This window comes from Cornus florida, unplaced genomic scaffold (genome assembly GCF_030987335.1).
Source record: "Cornus florida cultivar Cherokee Brave unplaced genomic scaffold, ASM3098733v1 CherokeeBrave_3.0.0_Hap2_Chr05, whole genome shotgun sequence".
NCBI classification, from domain to species: domain Eukaryota; kingdom Viridiplantae; phylum Streptophyta; class Magnoliopsida; order Cornales; family Cornaceae; genus Cornus; species Cornus florida.
The window spans coordinates 52,580,221-52,593,720 of NW_026775575.1; the positions used below are offsets into that span (position 1 = coordinate 52,580,221).

General features: G+C 36.2%; 1 pseudogene; it reads left to right on the forward strand.

Moving 5' to 3' along the window:
• Window positions 1–4,124: 4,124 nt before the first annotated feature.
• On the forward strand, window positions 4,125–4,223 carry LOC132310696 (small nucleolar RNA R71; annotated as a pseudogene).
• The last annotated feature ends 9,277 nt before the right edge of the window (window positions 4,224–13,500 follow it).

Sequence of the window (13,500 nt, forward strand, 5' to 3'; positions counted from 1 at the left end):
CTGAGCTGGCGGTGGTGGTGGAGATGTATGTGCTCAGCCTCAGTGTCACCCAGTGAAGAAGATACCTCGGCTGAAGAGTGCAATCTGGTGTCAGATAAGGGAGACTGAGGTGGAGTGGGCTCCTGGGCATGAGATGGACCGTCGTCTTCCAAACTCGGCCTGCCTCTGCGGTGATAGTGTTTGCGAGCTACAGTCTTGACCCTAGCCATGGCCTGCAAAATAAAAGCAAAACTTACAAAATGGGAGTCAATGCCAGCATAAAGAATTAAAATACAATTTATAGAATCATGTATGTCAAATAGGATAGACAACACAGATAAGGAACATGAATCTATGTAAGTGACAAGAATTGAGTGACATGATGTGAAGCATGCTCGACAATATAAGTATGGAATGCATCATCCAATGTGGAAAACACAGGCATTGGGCATGTATGAGATAGTATGAAACACAAGAGATGGTGTGTGAGATGTGTGAAGCAAATCTGTGAAGTTCGATCGATCACAAAAATGTGAGGTCGACGCAAGTTCAATCGATCAAGAATAAGTGAGAACGATTTGTGACAGATCGATCGAATAAAAAGTTCGATTGATCAACTGTGAAGTGAAACTCGAAAAGTCACAGATCTGTGACGTGGATGGCACGGGGCCTTCACGAACATGGTCGTGGGCCCATCAACACAACAAACCAACCTATTGGGTCACTTGGTTCGGCCCATAACTCCAAAATCAAATCAAAATCATGAAAAAAACAAAAACATATATACATATATATACACATATATACAAAGAGCTCAAAGCTTCATCAATGGAGCTATTCATCATGAAAACAACTTAGATCTAGCATTTAGAGCATGTATGTATCAAATCTAAGTTTGAATCAAAGAGGTGAGGTTCGGATCTCACCGAAATCAGGAGAGAAGTGGAGATGCGAAGGGGGTGAGATTTGAATCAAGATCCGAGAGGAGAGAGAGTGATTTGACTCGTGGGATGCTCGCCGGAGTCTCGCTGGAGATGGAGAAGAGTTGGTTTGTAGTGGTGAAAAGGGAACGAGGGTCTGAGATCGATTCTTGTGGAATCGATCGAATGACCCTGAATTGATAAAAAAAAAAAAAAAATTTCCCTTGCCAGTTCAATCGATCGAACTGAATCCTCAGATCGATCGAACTGACATCGATCTCTCCTCTTAAGTGACAAAGTATTTTTGAGATTTTTGAAAAAGTAAAAATAAATAAAAATAAAAAGAAATTTTTTTTTAGGATTTTTGAAAAATATTTATTTATTTAAATTATTTATTATTTTATTATTATTTTTTATTTTGGAAAATAAAAATAAAAATGACAATAAAAATTAAATAATAAAATATATATTTTTTGGAATTTTTGAAATTTAAAACAAAGTCAAATTGAAAAACAAAGAACAAAGATCGATCTCCCCAAGCTCGATCACAGAATACTTTCGATCGATCGAGAATGCATAGAGTTGAAGAAATGTTCGATCGATGAGACAGAGAGGCTTTTGGATGCAGGTGGATGCAAGTTGGAAATTTTTCTAAATGTTGGAACTGCAGATCGATCCAAGATGAAGTTGGATCGATCGAAGAAGTTTAGATCGATCTAGGAACAAGTTCGAACGATGGGATAGAGAGCTAAAATATGCAGGTTTTGTTCGAGCCATTGGACAGAGAGTGATTTGGATGCAGGTTTGATACAGGTGGGAAGTTCTATCGATCGAACTCATTTTGAGATCGATCGAACTTATGAAAAATGCTCAATTTCAATATAAAAGTGCATGCAATCCTAATCACAGTTCCTAGCAATGCATATAAACCCAAAGCCAATATCTAGACTTCGCAAGAAATGAAATTAAAGATAGAAATGAGGGAGGAATAGGGTTTTGACACTTTACGAAATGTCTTGCTAGTCTTTAACGTCTCTAACAAGACGTTGGGCTCTTTTAGCCCTGATCAAACATCTTATAGTGTATCCCCTCCTTAATGGGGTGATAAGTGCTTTGAACTCCACCTAACAATTAGTTCTTTAAAGAACTTGTTGGATTAAACTCAAAAAACGTCTTCGGTCCTTGGTCAAAACAATCTTTGGGCTTCCACACCCTTTCAAAACAAGATTTTGAAACAACTTTCTTTGGTTTCAAGTTTGAAGATGGACTTTTTGGAACTTTGGTCTCACACAAAAACTCAGTTCCTTCACTTTTAAGGTCATGACATTTCTGTACAATATTCACTTCTTTATGCCTGTCAAATGAATTGGGGGTTGGGTTAACAATATTCAACTTTTCCTTCATGTGGCTAAATGAGATCTTCATTATCCCCGTCCTACAATTAATGTTGGCATTCGCGGCAAGAAATGATGGCCAAGGATAACGGGAATTTGGCTCTTAAGATTTGGGACCAGTTCCGTGTCAATGACAATGAAATCAACGGGAAAGAAGAATTTATCAATCTTAATCAAGACATCCTCAATGATACCCCTAGACTTTTTGATGGATCGGACGGCAAGTTGTAAAACCACTGACGTCGGTTTCAAGTCTCCTAAGCCTAATTTGACATATACCGAGTATAGAAGAAGATTAACAATTGCCCCTAGGTCAAGAAGAGCCCGATTAATGATATGATCACCAATGATGCATGAAGTGGTAGGTAAACCGGGGTCCTTAAACTTTGGAAGAGTGTTATACTGCAAAATTGAGCTTACTTGCTCGGTTAAGACCACTTTTCTAGGTGCTTGGTTTTTGTTCTTCCTCTTTTGGGTGCACAAATCTTTCAAGAATTTGGCATAAGCCGGAATTTGCTTGATTGCATCCAAAAATGGAAGATTAACTTTTACTTGCCTAAACACATCCATAATTTCATTTACTTTGGCCTTTTGCTTATCATTTGAAATGGATCTTTTTAAGGCATCCGGGAATGGAGCTTTTGGCTTAAAAACCTTTTCAGAAATTTTCTTTGAAGTCTCTTCAACACAAGAAGTTTTCAAATCATTTTGCAAATCTTTCTTTTCAAAATCACTTTTCAAATCACTTTTTAACACATTCTCATTTGAAAGATCATGCATATGCAATGAAAGAGGAATATGATATGAAACAGGACGGGTGTCAACTCTTGGTTGCACTGGTTCACTCTCTTCATTGGATATACCTACTTGGTTATCCACAATCTTCCCACTTCTCAATGTAGTCACCGCATTGACATGCTCTATTGTGTGACCTTTCGAAGAAAAATGAGTCTCCATAACACATTGTTGCTTAGGTAGGGCATTCAAAGGCATTTTCCCTTTCTCTCTTGCATTTAAAGTACTAGCTATTTGCCCTACTTGGGTTTCTAGCTTTGCAATGGATTGACAGTGAGAATGAAGCAATTGTGTGTTTGCCTTTAAAGTGCCCAAAGTGGTCAAAACTTTCTGTTCAAAAGTGGGACTTCTAACATTTCCTTGGGAATATGATTGATTGGGAAAATGAGAATTAGAGAATTGGTTTCCTTGTGATTGGTATGATGATCTAAAACCTTGGGAACCTTGGCTTTGTAGTGGACGTGGAATGTATTTCCCTTGAAAACCGCCTTGGGGAGGGTTTGAGCCTTCCCCTTGGTTTTTCCAAGAGAAATTCGGGTGATTCCTCCAACTAGGATTGTAGTGATTGCCATAAGGATTGTTCCCTTGATTCACAAATTTTGCATTTACTTGTTCATGATGCTCACCTTGCACATGTCCATGGGGACAATTGGAAGTAGAATGTAAAACACTTGAACAACTCATACATGTCTCATTAGATGCATGATGAGAATGGTTAGGGAAGGAAGATACTTGATTTGCTGAGTTTTGGTTGATCAAGAATTGATCAAACCTTTGAGATAATGATTTCATCTCGGCGGCAATTTCATTGGAGTGGTCGACTTGATGTAAGCCGACACTCTTCCTACCACTAGAATATCTACCATTCTTCAAAGATAAGGTACGATGCAAAGAATTTTCACTCATGCTCTCATGAAGACGCCACACGTCATCCTTATGCCTATTAATGAAAGAGCCACCCATGGAAGCATCAACCATGTCCTTGTAATTGTCTGATAAGCTCTCAAAGAAATATTGAACTAATTGCCATTTGGGCATGTCATGATGTGGACACTTCATAAGTAATTCATTAAAGCGTTCCCATGCCTCATGAAATGTTTTCCCATCCCCATGTGAAAATTCCCTAATTGAAGTTCTCATGGCATTGGTCTTAGAAACCGGATAGTACTTCTTCAAGAACTCTTCTTACATTTCTGCTCAAGAAGTTATTGAAAAAGGCCTAAGATTATTAAACCAATATTTTGCCTTGTCTTTAAGGATGAATGGAAAAAGTTTAACCCTTAAGACCTCTTCCGGCATGTTTGTGTATTTCACGGTGGAACATACTACAAGAAACTCATCTAAATACTTGTAAGGTTCTTCATTTGGAAGTCCATGATAGTTACGAAGCATTTGAATGGTTTGTGGTTTGATCTCATAGTGGTGTGCTCTAAATGGTGGCAATTGGATGCATGTGGGTGCATTATATTCATTAGGCACATAGTGATCTCTTAAAGCAAAGGGAGGATTAGCAATTGGAGGTGCAACATGGGCACCTTGATTTCCTTGAATGATGAGAGGTGGTGGAGCATAGATTGGCCTTGGCATTCCCAATGGGACTTGGCCTTGTTGCTGTGGTGGATGAATGAATGGCCTTGCCATGCCTAATGGAACTTGCATGTTATCATGATGTACATTGGGGTGGAGGATACCTTATTGGTCTATGTGACCAAGGTCCTCCACATGGTCCTCATTGTGTCCTTCCATTGATGAAATGGATTGACTAGAACTTCTTCTTCCCCTAGGGTTTTGAACAATGGATTCAAGATGAAAATTTAAAAGGATAAGAGTGGGTCTCAATGATCTACGACCATGCATGCACAATGCAACACGACAAGAAATAATGGCAAACACTTCACCTTCACAACAAGTCAATAACCAACAAAATTCCTCCACATACAATGTTCCCATACTCCCATGCTTTAACAACAATATGCAAGAAAAGTAAAGTGCCTCCATGCGGGCTTACGATTTATCTAAGAATTGAAATACAAGCCTCCATGCGGGCCGACGATTTAACTAAGGGTTTGAGTAAGTAAAAGCTCATAAAGGTCCTTTAGCACTTCAACTCCAAATTTTTAGCTTTTAGCTTAGCAATTTTTTTTGATAACTTTAGCCTTTTTCTCTGCTTGTTTAGCTCCTTTGCTTAGATGTTCCTTTGCTCACTTTCTTAGCTCAATGCACCTTGTTAAACAAGAACCAACACAATAAGTAACAAAAATTGAAATGAAAATAAAGTAAAGACACGATCAAAAGAGTACTAATTCCTAATTGATTTCACAAATTCGATGTTGCCTTCAATCAATCTGCTACAACGGCGCCAAAAACTTGGTGGAAAGTTCTGGGTCGTCACTCCCGGAACTCACACATCTTGTGCACACCGCCAAAAGATATAGCGGTGTAGAGCTATAATGAATGTGGCCAAGTTTTACATTTAGAATTGCCACTACTACTTTTTACTAAAAATATAGCTAGGGCAAGTAGGGATTGTCCCAAGGGATTGGTGGGTCGTACTAGGTTGAGGAATCAAAATTAGGGTTAGTAAGTCGAATGATCAAAATAGTGGTTGGTGGTTGAATTACACTAAGATGCAATTTAAACTAAAGTAAACAATAATGCAATAAAGAGAATAAAAGAGAGAGAGAGAGAGAGATCTTGGGGTTTAGAGATCACCACTAAGCATACTTTTCTACACCATTAATGAATAATTAATGAGGAAAAAACATGTATTGCAACAAAGTGTGTGTGTATGTGTGGTTGTTCCAACAAGCATGGATGACAAATTAAGCACATATTGTCTAAACAACATGGTGGATAGCACAACATATCAAATTAAGCCATTAATCCCTTCTTTAAGCTCACAACCAAACACATCACAAGGTTAGAGACATATGCTACTTGCATTCAAAAGCATGGAATATCAAAAAACAAACATGGATTATCCTCCTATTTAACAACTACACTACAACTACACTACAATTAAGCTAATGACATGAAATTAAACTAATTAAACTAAGGGAGAGGTACAATCCATCAAGAAATGAGTATGAACCATCAAATAAATCACAAGAACATTCCATTAAGCACTATGTCTTGATAATCTCAAGATCTATAGCATTAATGCACATAGACATGCATCAATAACACAAGAAATAGAGACAAGTATATGAACATCTATTCTAGCATACTTAGACATATGGATAGAATGAAGTGATCAATTGGAAGCATTAAGCCATATAAATCATTGAATAAATAAGATCTGTATATATAAAAGTGTCAAAACATGTATCACAATACAAATCCCCTCAAAAATACATAAATCAAGATGTAGAAAGCATGCTTAGGGCTAACTCTAGCCCCAAGAGGATGTCTATTCAATCATGGATGATGTCTTCGAACCCTCAAGGGCAAGCTCTATGGAAGAAATCTGCTCCTTGTTTGATGAAGAACCTCTAATGGTGTCTCTAGCCTCCTCCTCTCCTTTGCTTCCTCACTAAGTATAAAAGTATCAAGTCTCCAAGTCTCTCTCAAAAAGTGGCTCATATTCCTTATATAAGTTGGTAAAAAATCACCCCAAATGTGCTGGGCTCGTACACCAATAATCCTCTAATGATTAGATATGAGACAACTTTTAATGAGCTGGAATTTGGAATTTTCTCGGGATTTGGGAAGTTCAATCGATTGAACTTGTGGTGAGATCAATCGAATATGGCTGAGATCTATCGAATTGAAGCTGGATCAATCCTCAATGGCGGCGCCTTTTTGGATAAAAATAAATTTGAGATATTTTAAGGATATTTTTGGGAAAAGGACAAAAGTGGTTGGTCGGGTGGTACAGTTGGATAAAATCTGGCATGTGGATAAGGACAAGAAATTTCGATCGATCAGAGAATGATGTTGGATCGATCGAACTTTTGGGATATCTGAAAATGACATCATGCCCTGGATCTATCTTGAAGTGCTGAGATCGATGAAAGTTGGATCGATCGAACTTTTCTTGAGATCGATCGAAGTTGCTGAAATTTCACCTTTTGTTTCCTTTTGCTCTACTTTGCTCCTTTCTTTGATTCATCCCAGAATTGCTTCAATTGTGCTCTTATTTGACTGAGTTAGCTTATTTTGGGGATAAGTACCTGAAAATGGAAATAATATGAAATCAATACAAAACGGGAAAATAAGATAGAGAAAGGTTCTAGAATACCTAAGCTTAAGGGGTTTAAATACGCACTTTTCAGCATTCATCAGATGTTTATCTATGGTGCGCGGCATAATATTTTATGGGTTAAGTTAAGAGTTTTGAGTTTTCCTTATAAAGAACCTAAGAAGAAATGTATATACACACACATATAGCTGAAAAAAAAAAAAAATTTATTAGGGATAGTAAATACTGTCACAAATAGTTTAGGTATTAGTGACAATCAAAAAATTGTCCCTAATATATAACTTATTAGTGACGGTAAATCCGTCCCTAATAAGTTTTACTTTAAGGGTTTTTAGTGATGGATTTGACTGTCATTAAAGACCCATTTTCTTGTAGTGATATTTCCCTTTCCCTTTATCAGGCTTAGAACAAACCCCTTCATTCTTCACACCCCTTGCCCCATCTTGAGAACTAGTACCCACTCTTGGCCTGTCCCCAAAACTTGTTCCTCAAGGGCTTCAACTCTATCATCTACGCCCTATCTTTAAAACGAGTATCCTCCGACTTATTCTAAGACTTATTCCTCATGGGCCTATGTCATCATACCATCTATCTTCTTCCTGTCCTCATCAGTTCTGATTGAATCTCAGTAGCACATCATGATCATCATCTGCTCTAACAAACTTCACACTAATCTCCTGCTACTTATCTTCAGGAACAATCACAGGCTTTGACCCACCATCGGCTCTGATACCACTTGTTGAAGTAACAATTAACTCTCTCCAACCCACTCAACGATCAGTTATTATTGAGAGCTAAATCCCTCATTCATCACACACCGTAAAAGTATCATCACATCACATCAACACAAGCATATACTGAGATAACAATTACACACATCCACGCATCTTTTCTCTAAAGTGATTATTCTTACTTATCGTAGATTCCTTAGTAAGATCCTTTCTCATATAATCTTCTTCTTCCTGGTAGTGATCTTCCCTTTAGGAATCACCCATAAACCTTGATGAATGACCTTGGAGGTAAGGCTTGTAGGAACCTCCATGAGATAAGAACACTTACCCTAAAATCATAGAGAGAGAAATTATTATCTTGTCTTCCAAAATTGTTGCACAAAGACGTAACCTAAAATATGCATGGACCCCATGTATATACAGGAAAAATAAAAATAATAATTGAAGACAATATAATTTTCTCAATCTCTAAAATTCACTTGATAACTCAAATCTAATGGGCCTCCAATATCAAGTTGGGCTACGAGTGAGAATCTTTTAGGCCTATTATTTTCTTGGCTACAATGAATTAATAATTGGCCCAGTCCATTATACCATGAACTTAATTAAATTAATTCATAAATTAATTTCTACTCCGCTAAAAGAAATTAATTGAACTCCAATTAAATAATAAATAACCTCTAAGTCAATGTTGCATAATTAGTTATCAGATAAATAAAGCCATCAATCTGACTACTAAATTAACATTTGTTTGACAAAATTAATAATTTAAATAAATGAATATATAGAAAATCAGTTTATCTAAAACACATGAAGGCCTTCGAATTTACTTTGTGATCAACTATAATAAATACAAAATAAATACAAGTAGCAATGATGCAAATATTAAAAATATAACCCTCTAACTATTAATTACATAATTACCCAAAGTACCGGTCTAGGGATTCCGAAGAAATTAAAGTAATTACTAATTAATAAAAAAATCTATACTTCCCTCATGCTTAAGAGTCAAATGCCATGACAGCGATATGGAGCAATTGCGTATGACGGCTCTCGCAATATATCTCAGCTTAATGCGGATCCGGTTCAAGTCATAGTTAATAACGAGTCTATCCATAATTACCGACTATGAACTATTTATGATTATTATTTATGTTTATGTATTGAGCGCCATCATACATATAAATATCTCTTGTGATCAAATGGACACTATCAATTCCATAATGAATCGAAATATAATACATTGTATTCACCAATTATATAAAGCATAAATATTTCAGATATGTTAGGAACATATGTCAGTTAATCTAAGTAGGAATTCGCTAAGCCAGGGCATACAAATCCCAACAATTATAGTAGTATTTCAGTGATGTTTTAGTGGTATTGGAGTGGTTGAGCTTGGGTAAATTAGTTACATTTGGTGGATTAATTAAATAAACAAAAAAAATCAATTTCTGGTAGGTCTTTGTCGACGTGTGAGTGTTACACGTCGACCGGTATCTCAATATTTTGGACAATAGGCTTTTCTACTGTACATGGCACAACTGGTCGATGTGAAAGGGTTAAGGTCGATCGATTCACTCAAATTAGTCGACGTGTATGTGTTAGGTGTCGATAGGTTTCTGTTATTTTTCCTTTGTAAATTATTTTCCATTTTTGCCCTCTTCCACTCACTTAAAGATATTATTACACACTATGTGATCTAGTAAAATACTATAATTATATTTTAACAACAGGAATGACCATATTACCCCTAGACTTCATCCTAATCATTGAATGACCTTAGTAAATGACCGTTTTACACTTTTGGGTTTTAAACCATTATATATAGGTGTGGTAAAAGACTATTTTGCCCTTATTGGGCCTTAAAGTATTAATTTAATGCGAAATGACCGTGTTACCCTTAGATGACTTCGGGTCAGGTAAGGACCCGGTTAGTGATCCAGATCTAGTGAATTTGGGTCATTATATTCAAGTCATCATAGTCATTTAAATCCATTACATGGGGTTTTTAAATACACGAACATGGTTTTCCAACAATTAGGCATCTTTGGTTTAGGATATTTCTAGAATAATCCATACTAAAATAGGTTATAACTTCTTCTACTGTCGGAATCTTAGAATAGGGTTGGTACCATTTGAAAGTTAACTCAAAATCCTTGAAATTGAGCTCAAGTGTGACCAATTTTGGAGTAAAAATGAAGGAGGTTTTTTGTTTGAAGTTAGTGTGTCAAAGTTATCTTATATGAAAGGAATGAGGGGGGTTATGATGGATCAGCCGGTTGATGATGAGGATTAGCTAGCTAATGATAAGGATTAGCTGACCAAAAATAGACTTTTAGTTAGATGATGGTAAGGATCAACCTGAAACACACTCCCAACAAGCACACATTCTATCCAAGCCCAAATTACACTGTAGGTCAGTTGGCTTATATCACCAACTGACTGAAACACACTAGGAGCTGAATGATAAGTGATAAAAAATACACATCTCAGCCCTTATTCTCGCATATTTTAGTGCCTTACTCCTATCTTTGTTTACCTTTTTAGTTATAATCTATTGTATTAATGATTTTAGGTGCTTAAGGCTAATCAGAGCTAAATCCAGTGCTTTAAAGCTTCAATGGAGTCTTGGCAAAGAAAGGCAACCAAAAGGAAGCTGTGGTGTATATTCGCATGCAACTAAATCGATTGAGTCATCATTCGAGAAGTGTTTGAGTGCAATTGATCGAGTCTTTAACTAGATCGATTAAGTTCACGGCCGAAGCTCTTCAACTTCAGATCTTAAGCTTTCTTTAAGGCCATTTAGTGGTGCACTCAAATAATGAGCCTCATGTACGGGTTTTGATCATTTGGCAGCTAAGGAGCCAATGTATAAATAGTAAATTGAACCCATTTTGAAATGATATTGGTGTTGGCAGGGATTGAAGCTTTTCTCTCTCTAGGGTTTTTCTCTCTCTCTCTCTTAACGAAGATTGAAGAAGAAGGTTGGGCTGTACTTGAAGATGGAGATCCGACCAACATTGAAAATCTAAACCTTCTCCACGGATAGCTAAACCTTCACTTAGGGCTTGGATGAATCCCTAAGCCAAGTAATTGTATTTTTGTTTTCAATTTGGGGATTTATTTGTCTTGATTGCATAACCTTGAGGGTTGGACTTATTTGTACCAAGCTTGATTGTATCTATTTTCTATAATTTATCCATTTCTAGTGTTTATATTGTCTTGTACATTGATGAATTGATATCAACCTCTTTATCTTTTGTAAATGTAAAGAGGATGGTTATATAATGGAGCATAATGATATAATTGCAATCAATTTGATAGTTCATACTTAGTGAAGATGAATTGTGCTACACATTAGATGATAAGTATGTAGGTAAATAATGCATGCTTAGCTTTGATGGATTATGCTTATTGATGTCAATTGTAGTATTTTCTTGATTTCAATTGTGTGCTTGTAGCCACAATTCATTGATTTGCACTTTTATTCCCCATAATTGTTAGCAATGATATGATTACATGGTGAAGGATGGATTACATGCCCTAAGCCTCTTCACATTATCCTCTCTTATTCATTGTCATCTATCTTTACTTGCAGTCCCATTAGTTTTAAATTTAGTTGTTAATTAGGAACCAAAACAAACATTTCTATATTGCATCATTTATTCATTGACATTGAATCGAATCAAGCTAATAGTCCTTGTGAACGACACCTTACTTCACTATATTGCGTAGTAGTGGTTACAAATTTAAAATTGATTTCCAAACACAAAACCACTATTTAAATTGAGTGCTTATGACGCATCATTGAAAAATGGGTCATTTTTAAGGTGCAATGGCCATGGACTCCACCTATGTCAATCACATGGGTTCTAAAATGATCCAAAACTTCCAAAAAAAGATGAAATACACTAAAGAAACATCATTTACACATGAGACCATGACAAGTTGATTCACTTGTGCATTTAAAATTCTTCCAATCCTTTCATAAATCCATTTCATTGACAAAAATAATGATAAGATCATTAATACATGTCCAAGATGAATTTTGTAGTTCAAAAGAATAGGATTACAATAATAAGACCACTGTAACGTCAACCACAAGTTTGTACATCAAAAGATCAGAATAAACATCTTCATAGAGTGGCAATTCTTCAATATTTGTCTTAACAAAAGAGATGAAGTCAAAAAGAGGTCGCTATATCCATATATATACTTGGTAAGGGGGGGGGGGGGGGGAGGGGGGATGTACATCCTCCATTACTTCTTTCCCAGTTCCTGAAAATGTTAAATAAAGGAATGAGCATGACGGCTCAGTAGGAAATGCCTAAAATACACACTTTGGACTCCCGTGAGCCTACTAAACACCCAAAGAATTGGATGATAGTGGAATGGGCTTAAGGAAAAAACAACAATTATACCAATGATAATGAACCATGCAATGACATGCACTCCCGACTCCAACCCAACTCACACTACACACACCAAAAATCGTTAATCGGTCAACTTTACCACATTAATCAAGACAGAAGTATACAAAATACACACAAGTATAAGATATATATATATATATATATATATATATATATATATATATATATATATTATAAATGTATGCACACAAACGCACATACATATATCATAAAAATTAAAGGGTTAAAATCATAAAACCTCCATTTCTTTTAAATTTTGATCATAAATGTGACCATCTGTATTTTTCGTAATTATTTTATTTATGTGCATCGTTTTGCATGTTATGGATCGATTAGCCTACCATGAGGGTTCTAAAAGTCATTTAGGATATTTATTTGAATTTAGAACTCTTAAAAATGTGTTTTGATGCATTTTAGCATTTTTTCGATTTTTGGGTCAGAAGGTCCGTGTGGGCCCCACGCCCAGATTTGCATGCTCGGGATTATTTTATGGACCCATTTGCATGTTATAAATGTAATTTGATGTTTATATGTGGTTATATATGTAAATTGCATGTTTTTGGCATTTTTAGGATTCACATTCCATGTGGGGGCGTTTTATACATTTTAGTGGTGTAGGGACAAATGCCACAATTTTCTGCCGATTCCCTCTCCCCCCATCCAGCCCACACTTCTTCTTCTTCTTCTTCTTCTTTCTTTTTCATTTCACCAATGTTACACCTTTAGAGCTTGATTTTGACCCATTTCTTGTGAGATTTTGACAAAGTGCAAAGAGAAAAGTTGAACCTACTCCTCAAGAGCTTTCCATTGATACAAGAGTCATCTCTATTTACCCACTTTGTAATTTTGGCCCTTACCTAGGTGGTTGATTTTGAAGAAACTCCAAGAGGAAAACTATTTCTCATTACTTTCCTCTCCTCATTGGTGTTGGTAGATTTCATTTTGGTGGAGATTCATACTTGGTGGGAGCTAGGGTTTGTGCATCATTGAGGTAGAGTTGTCTAATTGTCATAGTCCTTTAATTTTATAGGCAATATCATGTTT